The 16,309-nt window shown below is 44.5% G+C and overlaps 1 protein-coding gene across 3 annotated transcripts in view; it reads left to right on the forward strand.

Moving 5' to 3' along the window:
* KIF5A (kinesin family member 5A) overlaps nucleotides 1-3,821 on the forward strand; it is a 232,420-nt gene extending 228,599 nt beyond the window's left edge. For all 3 annotated transcript variants that reach the window (XM_077483606.1, XM_077483607.1, XM_077483608.1), the window contains one exon: nucleotides 1,894-3,821. The gene's annotated coding sequence lies outside the window, so the exon portion shown is untranslated. The remainder of the gene's footprint in view (nucleotides 1-1,893) is intronic.
* Nucleotides 3,822-16,309: the final 12,488 nt, after the last annotated feature.

Consider the following 16,309-nt stretch of genomic DNA (forward strand, 5'->3'; position numbering starts at 1 on the left):
ACTAAAAGAAAACAAAGAAAAAAAGGGTGGAGAGGGAGTTGAAGGCCCCTGAGTGGAATAGAAGTTAGCTGCTATTGATAAAAAAGGAGATTTAATAACAGCTATTTGGATGTTGAGATAGGCAAACCATTCTCAATGAACTTCCTGCTAACAGACATTTCCCTTTCTCTGAGAATATGTGCCAGAATCGCTATGTTTTATGAAAGATATCTAGGGTGTTTTTTTTTTTTTTTTGTGAATGGATTATGTCTTCCATCCTACTCAAATTTTTTACTTTATTAAGCCACATCTGGATGAATGGATGGATGGGAGTCATTGACCAAGCAGGTGGAAATACATGCCTTGGCTGAATTTATAAGGTGCCTTAGGATCATACCGAAAGTTATTTTAAAAATAGCCAGTAATTCACATTACCCCGATGTCTTTAACATGTGGATGCTTTCTTTGATTTAATTGATACTGTTAAGCACTGGATAATTTTGATCCAGGCTCATTAACTTTTGTAAAGGCCTTAGAAATAGGGGAATTACCCCATGAAGGTGGTAGGGACATGATTTAAAATCACTGATGTGGAAATCCAAAGCCAATGATTCATTCATAAAAGTAAATTGTTTAGAATTACTTGCCACTTCTGTAAGGACCCATTCATAATATTACGCTTTGATAATGCGTACAATAACGCGTGTGTTGCCGCATTGCATGGTTGCGCATGTTACATGCATTGGTGTAATGTGATTTTGCCATTCTGAATGGCACCCTAATGCACCTTCTCAATGCATTTTCTTTGCAGTACACGAACATGAAATGCTTTGCATTGTGCTGCTAAAAAGAACCCTTGAAAGAAACAGCAATTTGATTCTGAATTGAAAATGCCTTTAAAAAATTATTTTAAATGCAACATGTGTTAGTTTTAAAAACAAGGTAGATATTTTTAAAACCTGGGAAGAAGTGAAATAATAAAAAAATAAAATAAACAAAAAACGATGTACCAGTAGTGTTGGGTGAAAGTAAAAGCCCCCCCAAAATCCATACCAGACCCTTATATGAGCAGGCAGCCTGGTAGGCCAGGAAAGGGGGGACGAGTGAGTGCCCCACCCTCCTGAATCATACCAGGCCACATGTCCATATCATGGTGATCATGTTGATGGGGTCAAGGGCATCTTCCCCACAATTGTGGGCCGTAGTTGTGGGGGTCTGTGGGCAGGAGGCTTTTTGGAATCTGGAAGCCCCCTTTAACAAGTGGGGCCCCAGATCCCAGCCCCCACTATGTGAATGAGTAGGGGTACATTGTACCCCTACTCATTCCCCCAAAAAAGTGTCAATAAAAAAAAAAAAAGAAAACACAAACAATGTCCCCAATGTAGATCTATCCTCAATCACGCTGCCCGCCGCCACCACGGGGCAGAGAACAGGGGCAGTAAAAGTGGAAGCAAAAAATTACCCATCCTTGGATGGTGGAGGAATAGTGCCCCATTGTTGGTATCAGTGGGAGGTATAGGGCCACATTGTTAGTATCAGCTGGAGGAATAAGGCCCCATTGCAATTATTAGTGGGAGGAATAGTGCTCCATCATTGGCGATAGTGGGAGGAAGAGTGCCCTATCATTGGTAACATTGAGAGGAGGCATGCCCTATCATTGGTGACATTGGGAGGAAGAGTACACCATTGTTGGAATAGTGCATCATTTCCGTGGCAGAAATAGTACTCGAAGGGTTGGAAAAAGACAAGCAAAGGGCTGCATCTGAACCATGGGCCACGGTTTGGATTCCACTGGTCTAAACGTATGACCCCAATGCACACTACAGGCAGCATACACAACTCTGCTCTTTTTTAGTCCTAACAAACGTTAATATTAATCACTCTTTTTTTTCTTCTTCTATTTTTCACCTCTAGTTTCCAAAGGAACTGAAGCTTATTCCCAGCATGCTGCAAGTTAGCTTCCTGTGGCCTCTGCTGCCAAACATTATCCTTCCTGTATGACTGTCTTGCTCCGTGTCTTTCTACCGTGCTCTGTTAACGTACTGTATACTAACAGCTGCTAATGTTTATTCTATATCTTTGCAATTTTGCAATGCACTCAATTATGTACCCACTTGTGTTTAAAACTCAACCCTCTAGATTAACTTATTGTATATCTGTCAAATCTCACACTTTGTCATTAACATTGGGGTTAGTAATGTATGCTCAAGGAGTGGAAAGAAAGGAGCCAATGAAAATAGTGTAATGCTGTCTTCAGTGCTCAGGCTTTGGGGTATACAAGTTTAAATGGATATTTGGGAAGGTAAAGTTTTACTCAAAATGGACATGTTTTTGTTTATGATTAAAAGTACATGAACTCACCTACTTCCTGTTCAGATATGTCAGCCTGTATTAGAGTGCACAGTTGTCATGAATGCCTGACATTTGCTGGGAACAGAATTGTCTTTTTATTTTTACGTCAGTATGGGAAAAAAAGAAAATGGAGATTTTTTCCTCATAACAGCATTACATGGTAACATGCACATTAATGCTTGCTTTACTGCAATGTATGGCACTGCACATTAAATGTGTTGGTGCAATGCAGTGATCTTCATTCTGAATGGCACCCTAACACACCTTGCCTTGCATGTTGTGTGTGTTGTGGTGTGCTGCCAAAAAACTTTGCACTTTTTTAGCATTGCACTGCACCACAATGAACGTCAGTGCATTGCACTGCAATACACGCGCATCAGCAGGTGCATTGGTGTAAATTCAACGCATGTAAAGCGCATTGCTGAGTGTTGTAGTAAAGTCTGTGGTAAAATGCTCGTTCCTGCAATGTCATAGGGGGTTATTTACGAAAGGCAAATCCATTTTGCACTACAAGTGCAAATTGCACTTGGAAGTGCAGTCGCTGTAAATCTGAGGGGTAGATCTGAAATGAGGGGAAGCTTTGATTTTATTATCCAATCATGTGCAAGCTAAAATCCAGTTTTTTTTTAAGTTTGCTTTCATGTCCCCCTCAGATCTACAGGACAGTACAATTTCAAGTGCACTTTGCACTTGTAGTGCGAAGTGGATTTGCTTTTCATAAATAACGGCCATAGTGTGAACAGGCTCTGTGGATCTAAACTTCTGTAACATCAATAAAGTCAACCTTTTTTTTCTAAAAATGCTCCATGTTCCATATGGGGATTTGGAATGCCAAGGAAGATTTTCTAGACCCAAAATTGTAAAAGAATATGGGCATAATTTATCAGTTTCTGAGACAAGAATAGCCTGTACCGAACCAAATTCAAACCTGCCCTGGAAAATGACCTTAGAGAATCCAGTTAGTTGCTATGGTACAATGGCCTAGGTCTTATTTCTGCAATGAAAAATAAGGCACATTGTAAAAACTATCATAGAGGAGCAGTAGAACTCATTTTGCCATGATTTCCATTCCCTGACATTCTGTAAGAGATTCCTGTACTGTATGTGAAAATAGGACTTTTCTGTGAACATTGCAAATGACAATTACAGATTTGTTTGACTAAACAATACAAGTAGCAATAACGATATACAAAGTGCAATAACCAGCGGCAGCCAATTAGATTTAAATCGGCTGATTTAAATGAATAAAGGATGAATTCCTAATGGCTGCTGTGGTTTATGTCTCTTTGCACATTGCTATGCTAAATAAAAATATTTAAATAAATATTTTATTGATGAACCCTTCCCCTTCTGGAGAGTGTGATGTCAGGCACAGTTTAACCATCTTGTTAAGCAGAGTATGAAACATTTTGGAAAAAACACAAATATTGTTTTATTTTTGATTATACGATAATTAGGTTAATTTACAATAAAGATACTTCAACTGTAAATTGTTTTATAACATTCATTTAAATATAAATGCACTTTGCAAAACCGGAGCTATCAGGTTTGGAATATGTGTGCAAAACACTAATTGCTGTTGGTTTAATGGATGACCATGACACCATAAAATATGATGCTGGAGGACAAAACACTCATCAAACAATCATCTGATAATGATAAATACCAACTTCTGGGACAGAATTACACAGGTAAAATCAGAGGAATTTCTTCGGGCAATGGCTTTTTGGATTTTGTACAGTCAACAAGCTATTCCTCAAACAATATTTTGATGGGATGGTAGATATTGAGAATGGCACTATGTTACTACAATAGAAGTGAAAGGGTTTCTATAGTTGACCTGAATGAACTCTAGATGATTCTGTCCTCAAGAGTGTCTGCTTTCAACCAGTGAATTGGGCAATGTTCTTGTTTGAAGACTGAAGTAGAATACATGAATTCATTTTTTAGGCCACTGAGGGCATTTCTACAGCTGTCAGTCATGTATTACTGTATTTTGGAAGATAGATTTGCAGCTAAATTGCAACGTAGGTCAAGTCTCTTTAGTAGTATTGAGAAATCAAGTTCCTTGTGGCTCTTGATGGAACTTTCCATGTAAAGGGACATTACATAGTTAGGTTAAAAAAAAAAAAAGACAAAAGTCCATCTATTTCAACCAACAGGAAAAAATAAACAAACAAATAGAAAACCTCCATATACAGTGCCTTGCAAAAGTATTCACCCCCTTGGCTTTTTACCTATTTTGTTACATTACAGCCTTTAGTTCAATGTTTTCTTTAATCTGAATTATATGTGATGGATCAGAAGACAATAGTCTAAGTTGGTAAAGTTAGAAAAATATATACAACTATTTTTCAGAAATAAAAAAAGTGATAATTGGCATGTGTGTATGTATTCACCGCCTTTGTTATGAAGCCTATAAAAATCTCTAGTGCAACCAATTACCTTCAGAAGTCATATAATTAGTGAAATGATGTCCACCTGTGTGCAATCTAAGTGTCACATGATCTGTCATTACATATACACACACCTTTTTGAAAGGCCCCAGAGGCTGCAACACCTAAGCAAGAGGCACCACTAACCAAACACTGCTATGAAGACCAAGGAACTCTGCAAACAAGTAAGAGACAATGTTGTTGAGAAGTGCAAGTCAGGGTTAGGTTATAAAAAGATATCCAAATATTTAATGATCCCTAGGAGCACCATCAAATCTATCATAACCAAAAAGAAAGAACATGGCACAACAGCAAACCTGCCAAGAGACGGCCGCACACCAAAACTCACAGACCGGGCAAGGAGGACATTAATTAGAGAGGCAGCACAGAGACCTAAGCTAACCCTGGAGGAGCTGCAGAGTTCCACAGCAGAGACTGGAGTATATGTACATAGGACAACAATAAGCCGTACATTCCATAGAGTTGGGCTTTATGGCAGAGTGGCCAGAAGAAAGCCATTACTTTCAGCAAAAAACAAAATGGCATGTTTTGAGTTTGCGAAAAAGCATGTGAGAAACTCCCAAAATGTATGGAGGAAGGTGCTCCGGTCTGATGAGACTAAAATTAAACTTTTGGGCATCAAAGAAAACGCTATGTCTGGCGCAAACCCAACACATCGCATCACCCATCCCCACAGTGAAGCATGGTGGTGGCATCATGCTGTGGGGATGTTTTTCAGCAGTCGGGATTGGGAAACTGGTCAGAGTTGAGGGAAAGATGGATGGTGCTAAATACAGGGATATTCTTGAGCAAAATCTGTACCAATCTGTATGTGATTTGAGGCTAGGACGGAGGTTCACCTTCCAGCAGGACAATGACCCAAAACACACTGCTAAAACAACACTTGAGTGGTTTAAGGGGAAACATGTAAATGTGTTGGAATAGCCTAGTCAAAACCCAGACCTCAATCCAATAGAAAATCTGTGGTCGACTTAAAGATTGCTGTTCACAAGCACATACCATCCAACTTGAAGGAGCTGGAGCAGTTTTGCATGGAAGAATGGGCAAAAAATCCCAGTGGTAAGATGTGGCTAGCTCACAGAGACTTATATAAAGCAAGTTGGAGCTGTGATAGCCACAAAAGGTGGCTCTACAAAGTATTGACTTTAGGGGGGTGAATAGTTATGCACATTTACTTTTTCTGTTATTTTGTCCAATTTGTTGTTTGCTTCACAATAAAAAAAAAAAAAAAAAAAATCTTCAAAGTTGTGGACATGTTCTGTAAATTAAATGGTGCAAATCCTCAAACAATCCATGTTAATTCCAGGTTGTGAGGCAACAAAACATGAAAAATGCCAAGGGAGGGTGACTACTTTTGTAAGGCACTGTACACAAAGCTATACGCACAGTTGATCCAGAGGAATGAAAAACAATCAAAACAAAAAAGCATGGGTAAATTTGCTCTAGCTGAGAATAAAATTCCAGGAGGCAATTACATATTCCCTGGATCTACACTCCCTAGTGTTATTACCTATAAGTGTTAATATTCAGTTCTATTTCATGCAATTAGGAATGCATGCAGCTCTTTTTTAAAACAATCTACTGAGCTGGCCAGAACCAGTTCTTGAGGGGGTCTATTCCACATTTTAACAGCATGACAATTTGGGAGTTTTTGTAGCTCATTGATAGTGCAAAACAGTGAGTTTACCCTATGCCAGAAGTACATTTTAGGGCTTATTCTGCCCACTTTTATTTAAAAGAAAGCAAAAGTTTACATATGAAAATCTTCCCATGCAGGGGGTTCTCACCATCAATATGAAAAAACATTTTTATTGGCCCTGCGGCTCAGGCCTCATACCTCAGTCCTTCTGGCCATCAAACATATAGTCCCAGTGATTGTGCACAAAATGCTGTACCTCTGACAGCTTGGATTTTTATCATGCTGCTTCATGCTTCACAGGCTCGGGCCTTTGTCCTGACCTGGACAGTATGGTGCAGACCTGCACCTCTCCCCTCTTCCCTCTTCCCTCTTCCTTCACACACTGACCACCTTAGGAGGGTGGGACATTGACCCTTAATTCTGTCTCCAACATAAACCCAGCACACACCTGCACCATTAGTGTGTCCGTTACCCCCAAAATCTGGCCCAGACTGCTATTTTGGACCAGGACATGGGCTCGCCTTTACATTACTATGAAGAAACCTTTCTGTATGTTGATGTTAAATCTCTTTTCCTCCAGAAGTAAAGAGTGTCCCCTTGTCCTCTGTAATGACTTGAAAGTGAATAACTCAACACAAAGTTCACTACACTACACTTCAGCAAATCTTTTGCTATAGCTGAGCTCCTCCATTTCTTTTATCAGTTTGGTTGCTCTTCTCTGCACTTTATCCAGTTCTCGGATATCTTTTTTTTTGTGAATTGGTACCCAAAACTGAATTGTATATTCCAGATGAGGTCTTGCTACAATAACGTTTTGCATTTGCCAGGTGTGTAGTTCCATTGATGACAGGACAAGCATGAGGTCCCAGCTGGTTCACTGTGTGCAACTTTGGAGTATATATTAAAATAGGTGGACCTAGTTATACTGATAAAAAAGAATGACCCACACACAAAAAAAAGAAGGCTCTAATTTAAATTGTAAGGGGGAACCTTGTGCAAAAATCAAGGAAAAGGCCACCCAAAAAATCTACACCAGACTCTTATTCAAGCATGAAGCCGGATTCAGCAGTAGTGATGGACGAACTTCCGATGGGACGTTTAACGTGGACCGCGAACGCGGCCGAACGTTCGCGGCGGGCCCCATTGACTTCAATGGGAGGCGAACTTTGCAAACCTACAGGTCAAATTTGCAGCCACAAAATAATTAATAGCTGTGCAAACATAGTCCCACCACATGGCCAATGACATAACACATGTATGAGGTGAATCTGGGATCGACAACTACAAGCATTCTTTTTTTATATGGGAAATTGTTGTGACAATTCAGGACTGTGGAGCGCATGAAGGCAATGGAGGAGAGGGAAGGTCAGGGACCAGGGTAGGCAAAAAAGAGGGTGCAGGAGATGATCACCAGCAGCGTGACATACAGCAATGACACCTGCACCGTGATAGAGTGATCTGACAACAGCACCGTGATAGAGAGCACTGACATCAGCAGCGTGACATAAAGCACTCACACCAGCACCGTGATATACAGCACTGACAGCAGCACCGTGATAGCGAGCACTGACATCAGCAGCGTGACATAAAGCACTCACACCAGCACCGTGATATACAGCACTGACAGCAGCACCGTGATAGAGAGCACTGACATCAGCACCGTGATAGAGAGCACTGACACCTGCACCGTAAGCAGCCCCAGGAGGAAGTCAGCATAGCACAGGGATGGTGGGAGCCCCTCATAATGAGCATAGCACAGGGATGGTGGGAGCCCCTCATAATAAGCAGCCCCAGGAGGATGTCAGCATAGCACAGGGATGGTGGGAGCCCCTCATAATAAGCAGCCCCAGGAGGAAGTCAGCACAGCACAGGGATGGTGGGAGCCCCTCATAATGAGCATAGCACAGGGATGGTGGGAGCACCTCAAAATATGCACAGCAGAGGTACAGCCCCAGGAGGATGTCAGCACAGCACAGGGATGGTGGGAGCCCCTCATAATAAGCAGCCCCAGTAGAAATATGACACCGCTCAACCTCTTCAAAGAGAAGGGTACGGGCATATAGTACGGTGTGCTTTTTTTGGACAAGGAAGTGAGCCAAATGAAGAAAGAAGGTCTCTGTGCTCGATTTAAAAAATTGTTTATAGACATATACATGGTCTACTGGTCACATGTGTTGAATTCCTCCGAGATCCATGCCTCATTCATTTTTAGAAATGTGAGGTAGTTAACACTGTCGTGAGCTAGGCGAGTACGCTTATCGGTCACGATCCCCCCTGCTGCGCTGAACGTCCTTTCGGACAGGACACTGGATGAGGGGCAAGCCAACAGTTCGATTGCAAATTGGGCAAGCTCTGGCCAGAGGTCAAGCCTGCCCACCCAGTAGTCCAGGGGTTCATCACTCCTCAGAGCGTCCACACCGGCCGTTAACCCGATGTAGTCGGACACCTGACGGTCTAGGCGTTCCCTGATGCTGGATCCGGATGACACCTGTCGATGGGTCGGCTGAAAGAATGACCTCATATCCGAAGTCACCAACACATCTTCAAACCTGCCTCTTCTTGCAGGCGCTGTTGAATTGGTACCCGCAACTCCTTCTCTGGGAGTGGGAATTGCTCCTCTGCCAGCACACGCAAAAGCAGAATGCAGCATTTCTCGAAGCAAGGCCTGGAAGTGCTGCATTCTGACAGCCCTCTGTGACGGCGGTAACATTTCCGCCATTTTGTGTTTGTACCGGGGGTCTTAGTACGTTGCCACCCAGTACTGGTCCTTGACCCTTATGCTTTTTATACGGGGGTCCCTATTAAAACACTGGAGCATGAAGGCCCCCATTTGCACTAAAGTGGAAGCGGTGTGGTGGCCTGGCTCCTGCTCATCATCCAGGATAATGTCGTCCTCTTCATTCTCCTCTCCCCATCCACGCACAACAGGGATCCCAGAAAGGTTTAAAGCATGCTCTTCTTGCTCCTCCTCATCCTCCCCGGCACCATCCTCCTCTGACTCCTCTTCAGACTCTGGTTGTTGACTTGTCTCAGATAGAGTAGCCCCCCCTGGGAATTCATCCAGCATTGCGACTTCCTCATCTTCCCGCTCCTGCTCCTCCACAGCTTGATCAATGGCAAGACGCAATGCACGCTCCATAAAGAAGGCATAAGGTAACAAGTCACTGATGACGCCATGGCTGCGACTGACCAGTTTGGTGATCTCCTCAAATGGGTGCAGAAGTCTGCATGCGTCGCGCATGAGCAGCCACTGGCGCGGTGAAGAAAAACCCAGCTCCCCAGAACCGGTTCTGCCACAGAGTTCATACAGGTAGACGTTAACTGCACGTTTCTGCTGGAGCAGCCTATCAAGCATATAGAAGGTTGAGTTCCATCGCGTTGGGCAATCACAAATAAGACGCCTGACCGGCAGATTGTGTCGCCGCTGAATGTCAGCAAGGCGAGCCATGGCCATGTAAGATCTTCTGAAATGGGCCGAGATTTTCCTTGCCTGCCGCAAGATGTCCTGGACCCCAGGGTATTTGACAAGGAATCGCTGCACGACCAAGTTTAAGACGTGTGCCATGCATGGCATGTGCGTGATTTTGCCCCGTTTCAATGCGCTAAGCAGATTGGCACCATTGTCACACACCACTTTACCAACTGTCAAATTGAGGGGTGTTAGCCACTGATCTGCCTGTGAACGCAAAGCTGTAAGGAGTGCCGGGCCAGTGTGGCTCTTGGCTTCCAGGCACAACAGACGCAGCACGGCATGGCAACGTCTCACCTGCCATGTCGAATAGGTTCTGGGGAGCTTGGGCGGCGCAGTGGAAGAGACGCTAGCAGCGGAAAAGGAGGAGTCAGCTGAGGAGGAGAGGGAGGAGGATGGAGTAGGAGGAGGAGGAGAAGAAGAGTCAGGCCTGCATGCAATCTGTGGCGGTAAAACCAAATCTACACGGGTGCCACGGGTTACATGCTTGACGGCCGTCAGAAGGTTCACCCAGTGGACAGTAAAAGTGATATACCTTCCCTGCCGTGTTTGCTAGACCACGTGTCTGTGGTCAGATGTATCTTGGCACCGACACTGTGTGCCAGAGATACATTCACTTGCCGATGAACATGGCCATATAGCTCTGGGATGCCCTTCTCTGAGAAATACTTCCTTCATGAGACCTTCCATTGTGGTGTTCCAATGGCCACAAATTTGCGAAAGGCCTCCGAGTCCACCAGTTTATATGGCAGTAGTTGGCGGGCTATGAGTTCTGACAAGCCAGCCGTCAACCGTTGGGCAAGAGGGTTATCCGGCGTCATCATTTTTTTACGCTCGAACAGTAGGCCCACGGAAGCCTGCCTTTTTGCAGAAAAACATGATCTTGGTGTGATGGAAGGTGGAGTGGAGGACAATTGTGAGGAGAGAGAAGAAGGAGAAGTAGAAGACGAGGCTGGACGGTGAGAGCCTGCAGTGTGGCTTTGTGTGTTCCGTTGCTCCCACTCGGCTCGGTGATGGCTGCTCATGTGCCTTCTTAAGGCGTCGTCCCTAGGTGAGTGTTAGGCTTACCGCGACTAATGCGTTGACTGCAAAGATTGCAGATGGCAACGCTATTGTCAGCAGCGGACACGTTAAAAAAAGCCCACACTGCGGAGCCATGTGCCGGTGTCCTGGGAGCGCTAGATGTGACCGTACATGGTCGATGACTCGCTCCTAATACATCTGCAGTATAGGGCAGCGGTCAGCAGTAGTGCACCTCAACCCTATGTATTGTGGACCGATACCAGTCCTTATAGAATGGCAGACTGTACCTCACTCAACCCTATGTACTGTAGTACCCTATACCTTACCAGTCCTTATAAGGACCTTTGTGGACCAAGTAGGTTGTGTGTGAGTGATTAGCAGACTGTACGTCAGTACCTATACCGATGAAGGACTGCTGCAGTATAGGGCAGCGGTCAGCAGTAGTGCACCTCAACCCTATGTATTGTGGACTGATACCAGTCCTTATAAATAGCAGACTGTACCTCACTCAACCCTATGTACTGTAGCACCCTAGACAGACCAAGTTACCAGTCCTTATAAGGAGCTTTGTGGAACAAGTGGGTTGTGAATGATTAGCAGACTGCAGCAGAAGGGCAGCAGTCAAGTATAATATTCTTTCTATATTTGGAAGAAAGAATATTATACGCGTACAAGCCTATTACCATACCACTGATACCAGTCCTGAAAAGAACCTTTGTGGAACTAATAGTAACAGCTACTGATTAAACTGACCCTCACTGCCTCACACACTGCTTCCTGCCTGTCCCTATATAAACTGACAAAACAGAGGCTACTGGAACAATAACTGGAATAGTACTTTTGTGGACCTGATAGTAACAGCTAATGATGATGACTAAACTGACTGTCCCTACAGCAGACACACCGTCCTGTCCCTTTCTCTAAACTGACAAAAGACACTCAGGCTGCTGCAACAATCACTAGCACAGCACTGCCTATCCTGAACTACACCTAACACCTATACCAGTCCTGAAAAGAACTTTTGTGTACCAAATAGCTAGCGATTTGGGTCACTGTAATCTCTCCCTGCTCCACACAGCAACCTCTCCCTATAGTGACAGAAGAAAGAATGTAAAATGGCCGCCGGATTTGGTGTATTTATATGTTAGGGGGAATGTCCAAGTGTCCATGTGCTGTAATGTCTCAATTGGCTGTCCTATACCCCATGATGGATGTGCAGGCATGTACTGGCCATTGGGACTACCGGGAGTTTCCCGGTGGGCCGATGGCTCAGTGGGCCACTCTGATGTAAGGGGGCTGGTGATGGGACACTCTGATGTAAGGGGGCTGCTGATGGGACACTCTAATGTAAGGGGGCTGCTGATGGGACACTCTAATGTAAGGGGGCTGCTGATGGGACACTCTAATGTAAGGGGGCTGCTGATGGGACACTCTAATGTAAGGGGGTGCTGATAGGACACTCTGATGTAAGGGGGCTGGTAATGGGACACTCTGATGTAAGGGGTTCTGATGGGACACTCTGATGTAAGGGGGTGCTGATGGGACACTCTGATGTAAGGGGGTGCTGATGGGACACTCTGATGTAAGGGGGTGCTGATGGGACACTCTGATGTAAGGGGGTGCTGATGGGACACTCTGATGTAAGGGGGTGCTGATGGGACACTCTGATGTAAGGGGGTGCTGATGGGACACTCTGATGTAAGGGGGCTGCTGATGGGACACTCTGATGTAAGGGGGCTGCTGATGGGACACTCTAATGTAAGGGGGCTGCTGATGGGACACTCTAATGTAAGGGGGCTGCTGATGGGACACTCTGATGTAAGGGGGCTGGTAATGGGACACTCTGATGTAAGGGGGTGCTGATGGGACACTCTGATGTAAGGGGGTGCTGATGGGACACTCTGATGTAAGGGGGTGCTGATGGGACACTCTGATGTAAGGGGGTGCTGATGGGACACTCTGATGTAAGGGGGTGCTGATGGGACACTCTGATGTAAGGGGGTGCTGATGGGACACTCTGATGTAAGGGGGTGCTGATGGGACACTCTGATGTAAGGGGGTGCTGATGGGACACTCTGATGTAAGGGGGTGCTGATGGGACACTCTGATGTAAGGGGGTGCTGATGGGACACTCTGATGTAAGGGGGTGCTGATGGGACACTCTGATGTAAGGGGGTGCTGATGGGACACTCTGATGTAAGGGGGTGCTGATGGGACACTCTGATGTAAGGGGGTGCTGATGGGACACTCTGATGTAAGGGGTGCTGATGGGACACTCTGATGTAAGGGGTGCTGATGGGACACTCTGATGTAAGGGGTGCTGATGGGACACTCTGATGTAAGGGGGCTGGTGATGGGACACTCTGTTGTAAGGGGGCTGGTGATGGGACACTCTGTTGTAAGGGGGCTGGTGATGGGACACTCTGTTGTAAGGGGGCTGGTGATGGGACACTCTGTTGTAAGGGGGCTGGTGATGGGACACTCTGTTGTAAGGGGGCTGGTGATGGGACACTTTGATGGGAGTGCTGATCGGAAGCTCACAATGTAAGTGGGCCGGTCTGGATGAAGTCCAGGGCCAAATTTCTGTCCCAGTCCAGCCCTGTGGATGTGTCATCATAGGTCAAAGTTCTTTTACACAGTAAACGCGGAAGTCCGCCGGGCGAACGGCGCCAATAGTCCGCCGAACGGGCGGACCGCGAACAGCCAAAATTCACCGCGAAACGACCATCACTATTCAGCAGGGCTTCCATTTCCAGTATCCCTGCTGATCGGAATGGACACCACCATGTGTGAAAGGGCCCTGTATGTCCACTGCCTATATTTTATATTACCTATATTTCTTTACAGTGCAACACCAAGTTATTCAATTGCATAAGGTTCCTTTCACATGGACAGTCAGGGGCAGCAAAAAAACAAAACAAAAAAACAAGCAGTAATTTTAATGCTACATGCAGAGTCTGACAGGTGGCACCTGTCAAACTCTCCTATGTAAGTAAATGGGGCCACAACAGCTAGCCAAACACTTAGTTAGCAGTTGTAACATGGTCTCACAATGTAAAATTACCATTTAACAATAAAAAAAAAACTGAAAAAAACAAGCATCAGGAAGTGGCAGAATCGCCTCCTGAATGTCTGAAAATCTCCTTAAACCACCATCAGAAAATTTCAGGGGGGGTGGTAAACACTACCCTTACTGTGAAAGGATCCTAAATCAAAGACATCATACACTTACAGTGGTGTGAAAAAGTGTTTGCCCCCTTCCTCATTTCCTGTTCCTTTGCATGTTTGTCACACTTAAGTGTTTCGGAACATCAAACCAATTTAAACAATAGTCAAGGACAACACAAGTAAACACAAAATGCAATTTGTAAATGAAGGTGTTTATTATTAAAGGTGAAAAAAAATCCAAACCATCATGGCCCTGTGTGAAAAAGTGATTGCCCCCTAAACCTAATAACTGGTTGGGCCACCCTTAGCAGCAACAACTGCAACCAAGCGTTTGCGATAACGTGCAATGAGGCTTTTACAGCATCCTGGAGGAATTTTGGCCCACTCATCTTTGCAGAATTGTCCTAATTCAGTTACATTAGAGGGTTTTCGAGCATGAACGGCCTTTTTAAGGTCATGCCACAACATCTCAATAGGATTCAGGTCAGGACTTTGGCTAGGCCACTCCAAAGTCTTCATTTTGTTTTTCTTCAGCCATTCGGTGGTGGACTTGCTGGTGTGTTTAGGATCATTGTCCTGCTGCAGAACCCAAGTTTGTTTCAGCTTGAGTACACGAACAGATGGTCGGACATTCTCCTTCAGGATCTCTTGGTAGACAGCAGAATTCATAGTTCCTTTTATCACGGCAAGTCTTCCAGGTCCTGAAGCAGCAAAACAGCCCCAGACCATCACACTACCACCACCATATTTTACTGTTGGTATAATGTTCTTTTTATGAAATGCAGTGTTCCTTCTACGCCAGATATACTTGGACACACACCTTCCAAAGAGTTCCACTTTTGTCTCATCGGTCCACAGAATGTTGTCCCAAAAGTCTTGGGGATCATCAAGATGTGTTGTGGAGAAATTGAGACGAGCTTTGATGTTCTTTTTGCTTAGCAGTGGTTTTCTCCTTGGAACTCTGCCATGCAGGCCATTTTTGCCCAGTCTTTTCCTGATGGTGGAAGCATGAACGCTGACCTTAACTGAGGCAAGTGAGGCCTGCAGTTCCTTGGCCGTTGTTGTGGGGTCTTTTGTGACCTCTTGGATGAGTCGTCGCTGCGCTCTTGGGGTAATTTTGGGCGGCCGGCCACTCCTGGGAAGGTTCACCACTGTTCCATGTCTTCGACATTTGTGGATAATGGCTCTCACTGTGGTTCGCTGGATTCCCAAAGCTTTGGAAATGGCTTTATAACCCTTTCCAGACTGATAGATCTCAATTACTTTCTTTCTCAATTGTTCCTGAATTTCTTTGGGTCTCGGCATGATGTGTAGCTTTTAAGGATCTTCTGGTGGACCTTACTGTGTCAAGCAGCTCCTATTTAAGTGATGCCTTGATTGTGAACAGGTGTGGCAATAATCAGGCCTGGGTGTGGCTAGAGAAATTGAACTCAGGTGTGGACAACCACAGTTATAGTATGTTTTAACAAGGGGGGCAATAACTTTTTCACACAGGGCCATGATGGTTTGGATTTTTCTTCACCTTTAATAATAAACACCTTCATTTACAAATTGCATTTTATGTTTACTTGTGTTGTCCTTGACTATTGTTTAAATTGGTTTGATGTTCCGAAACACTTAAGTGTGACAAACATGCAAAGGAACAGGAAATGAGGAAGGGGGCAAACACTTTTTCACACCACTGTATGTAACTTTTGAGGCTATAGCTAGTTCTGAGGGAATATTACTATATCGTACTAAATGTTCAGTCAAATCATTTAGGTATTTCTAAAATATGAACAAACATTTTTTATACAGGGTTAAAACAATCAATGAAACTATATCCTCAGCTAAATAGGTTGTAATAATTATGGTTTTATTTAGCATAGAGGAAAGTTTACTTTGGTCCTGCAGACGTTTTGTACAGTTAGCCCTTGTACACACGGTCGGACATTCCGACCACAAAATCCGTCTGGTGTTGCGTACACACGGTCGGACAAAGTTGTCAGAAAATCCAATCCTTCGGAACATGACAACGTTCGTTCATTACGATGGGACTACGTTCAGGCTAGTAGCCAATAGCTTTGGTCTCATAATTTGATCTGAGCATGCGTGGCACTTTGTCCGATCGGAATTCTCTACAAACGATCAGACAAAATCCGATCAGATCATGTTGTTGTCTCAAACTTTGTTGGTCGGACATTCCGATGGAAAAGGTCCGATGGAGCCCACACACAGTCGGAT

The sequence above is a fragment of the Lithobates pipiens genome, unplaced genomic scaffold (genome assembly GCF_037356315.1).
Source record: "Lithobates pipiens isolate NorthernLeopardFrog02 unplaced genomic scaffold, aLitPip1_a1.2 Scaffold_16, whole genome shotgun sequence".
Classification (NCBI taxonomy): Eukaryota; Metazoa; Chordata; class Amphibia; order Anura; family Ranidae; genus Lithobates; species Lithobates pipiens.